Here is a 3,757-nt window from a genome sequence, read left to right as displayed (position 1 = left end):
TGCATGCATTCATTGTTTTGATCTAAAAGTTTCATGCATTGAGTATTTTTGTTGTTTTTCTCTCTCATAATTAAAAATTCAAAAATAAAAAAATATCTTTTCCTTATTTCCCTCCAAATTTTCGAAATTTTGGGTTGACTTGGTCAAAAATTTTTAAAATTAGTTGTTTCTTACAAGTCAAGTCAAATTTTCAATTTAAAATTCTTATCTTTTCAAAATCTTTTTCAAAATCATATCTTTTTCAATTTTTTTTATTATTTTCGAAAATTTCAAAAATATTTTTCAAATTATTTTCAAAATCTTTTCCTTATCTTTATATCTAATTTTCGAAAATATGCTAACAATTAATGTGATTGATTCAAAAATTTGAAGTTTGTTACTTTCTTGTTAAGAAATGTTCAATCTTTAAAGTTCTAGAATCTTATTTTGTAGTTTCTTGTTAGTTAAGTTATTTTAAAAATTAAATCTTTTTCAAAATATCTTTTTCTTAAAATTTTTATCTTATCTTTTTATCTTTTATCTTATCTTTTCCAAAAAATTTTATCTTTTTCAAAATTTGATTTCAAAATATCTTATCTAACTTCTTATCTAACTTCTTATCTTCTTATCTTTTTCAAAATTTGATTTTAAAATCCTTTTCAATCAACTAACTAACTTTTTGTTTGTTTCTTATCTTTTTCAAAACCACCTAACTACTTTTCCCTCTTCAATTTTCGAAAATACCTCTCTCTTTTTCAAAAAAATTCTTTTTAATTAATTAATTGTTTTAAATTTTAACTTCAATTACATTTTATTTTTAATTTTCGAAAATTACTAACCCCTCTTTCAAAATTATTTTCGAAATATCCCTTCTCTTTTCTTCTTCTATTTAATTATTTAATTACTAACACTTCTCTTTACCTCTCTTCATCTAAATATCCGAACCCATTCTTCTTCACTCTTCTCCCCTTTTTTTTTCTACTAGCATAAAGGAATCTCTATACTGTGACATAGAGGATTCCTCCTTCTTTTCTTGTTTTCTTCTCTTTCATATGAGTAGGAACAGGGAAAAAGGCACTCTTGTTGAAATTGATCCATAACCTGAAAGGACTCTGAAGAGGAAATTAAGAGAAGCTAAATTAAATTATTCTAAAGGTAACCTTTCAGAAATTTTTGAACAAGAGAAGGAGATGGCAACCGAAAATAATAATAATGCAAGGAGAATGCTTGGTGACTTCACAAAGCCAACGTCCAAATTTGATTGAAGAAGCATCTCCATTCCTGCCATTGGAGCCAATAATTTTGAGCTTAAGCCTCAACTAGTTGCTTTAATGCAACAAAACTGCAAGTTTTATGGACTTCCATCTGAAGATCCTTATCAGTTTTTAACTGAGTTCTTGCAGATCTGTGAGACTGTAAAGACGAATGGAGTTGATCCTGAAGTCTATAGACTCATGCTTTTCCCTTTTGCTGTAAGAGACAGAGCTAGAATATGGTTGGATTCACAACCCAAGGATAGCCTGGACTACTGGGATAAGCTGGTCACTGCCTTCTTGGATAAATTCTTTCCTCCTCAAAAGTTGAGCAAGCTGAGAGTGGATGTTCAAATCTTCAAACAAAAAGATGGTGAATCCCTCTATGAAGCTTGGGAAAGATACAAGCAGCTGACCAAAAGATGTCCATCTGACATGTTTTCAGAATGGACCATATTAGATATATTTTATTATGGCCTCTCTAAATTTTCGAAAATGTCATTGGACCATTCTGCAAGTGGATCTATTCACCTGAAGAAAACGCCTGAAGAGGCTCAAGAACTCATTGACATGGTTGCAAACAACCAGTTCATGTACACCTCTGAGAGGAATTCCGTGAATAATGGGATACCTCAGAAGAAAGGAATTCTTGAAATTGATGCTCTGAATGCCATATTGGCTCAGAACAAAGTGTTGACTCAACAGGTCAACATGATCTCTCAAAATCTGAATGGATGGCAACATGCATCCAACAGTACTAGAGAGGTAGCTTCTGAAGAAGCTTATGATCCTGAGAACCCTGCCATGGCAGAGGTTAATTACATGGGTGAACCTTATGGAAACACCTATAACTCATCATGGAGAAATCATCCAAATTTCTCATGGAAGGATCAACAAAAGCCTCAACAAGGCTTTAACAATGGTGGACGCAATAGGCTGGGCAATAGCAAGCCATATCCATCATCTTCTCAGCAACAGACAGAGAATTCTGAACAAAACACTTCTAATTTAGCCAATATAGTCTCTGATCTGTCAAAGGCCACTTTCAGTTTCATGAGTGAAACAAGATCCTCCATTAGAAATCTGGAGGCACAAGTGGGCCAGCTGAGTAAGAAAGTCATTGAAACTCCTCCCAGTATTCTCCCCAGCAATACAAAAGAGAACCCAAAAGGAGAGTGCAAGGCCATTGATATACTCAACATGGCCGAATGCACAAGGGAGGAGGAGGACAAAAATCCTAGTGAGGAAGACCTCCTGGGACATCCCTCAAACAAGAAGGAGTTTCCTATTAAGGATCCACAGGAATCTGAGGCTCATATAGAGACCATAGAGATTCCATTAAATCTCCTTCTGCCATTCATGAGCTTTGAAGAATATTCTTCCTCTGAAGAGGATGAAGATGTGACTGGAGAGCAAGTTGCTCAATTTTTAGGAGCTATCATGAAGCTGAATGCCAAGTTGTTTCGTAATGAGACTTGGGAAAGTGAACTTCCCTTGCTCATTAGTGAATTAGATACTTGGATCCAGAAAATTCTACCTCAAAAGAAACAAGATCCTGGCAAGTTCCTAATACCTTGTACCATAGGCACCATGACCCTTGAAAAGGCTCTGTGTGATCTGGGGTCAGGGATAAATCTTATGCCACTCTCTGTAATGGAGAAGCTGGGGATCATTGAGGTACAACCTGCCTTGTTCTCATTACAATTGGCAGACAAGTCATTAAGACAAGCTTATGGATTAGTAGAGGACGTGGTAGTAAAGGTTGAAGGCCTTTACATCCCTGCTGATTTCATAATCTTAGACACTAGGAAGGAAGAGGATGATTGCATCATCCTTGGAAGACCTTTCCTAGCCACAGCAGGAGCTGTGATAGATGTCAACAGAGGTGAATTAGTCCTTCAATTGAATGGGGACTACCTTGTGTTTAAGGCACATGGCCATCCCTCTGTGACAAAAGAGAGTAAGCATGAAGAGCTTCTCTCAGTTCAGAGTCAAGAAGAGCCCCCACAGTCAAACTCTAAGTTTGGTGTTGGGAGGCCACAACCAAACTCTAAGTTTGGTGATTAAGACCCCATATCCAAACTCTAAGTTTGGTGTTGGGACTATACAACATTGACCTGATCACCTTGTGGCTCCATGAGAGCCACTGTCAAGCTATTGACATTAAAGAAGTGCTTGTTGGGAGGCAACCCAATTTTATCTAATTTTTATTTTATTCTATTTTATTGTTATTTTATGTTTTATTAGGTACATGATCATGAGGAGTCACGAAAAAATCATAAAAATTAAAAACAGAGTCAAAAACAGCAGAAGAAAAAATTTACACCCTGGAGGACGCACAGGCTAGCGTTCAACGCCAGTAAGATGCATCTGGCCGGCGTTCAACGCCAGAACAGAGCATCATTCTGGCGTTGAACGCCAGAAACAAGCAACATTCTGGCGCTGAACGCCAGGAATGTTCCTAGAGAAGAAAAGCTGGCGCTGAACGTCAGTAACAAGCATGAAACTGGCGTTCAACGCCAGAA

General features: G+C 36.2%; 1 non-coding gene across 1 annotated transcript; it reads right to left on the bottom strand.

The window, feature by feature from the left end:
• Positions 1 to 1,565: 1,565 nt before the first annotated feature.
• On the bottom strand, positions 1,566 to 1,669 carry LOC130953153 (small nucleolar RNA R71). The gene has a single exon (XR_009075330.1). It is a non-coding gene; the product is annotated as a small nucleolar RNA R71 (small nucleolar RNA).
• Between the last annotated feature and the right edge of the window lie 2,088 nt (positions 1,670 to 3,757).

This window comes from Arachis stenosperma, chromosome 1, assembly GCF_014773155.1.
Source record: "Arachis stenosperma cultivar V10309 chromosome 1, arast.V10309.gnm1.PFL2, whole genome shotgun sequence".
NCBI classification, from domain to species: domain Eukaryota; kingdom Viridiplantae; phylum Streptophyta; class Magnoliopsida; order Fabales; family Fabaceae; genus Arachis; species Arachis stenosperma.
Note: the sequence above shows the minus strand (reverse complement) of the source record. Positions and strands in the feature narration are given on the sequence as shown.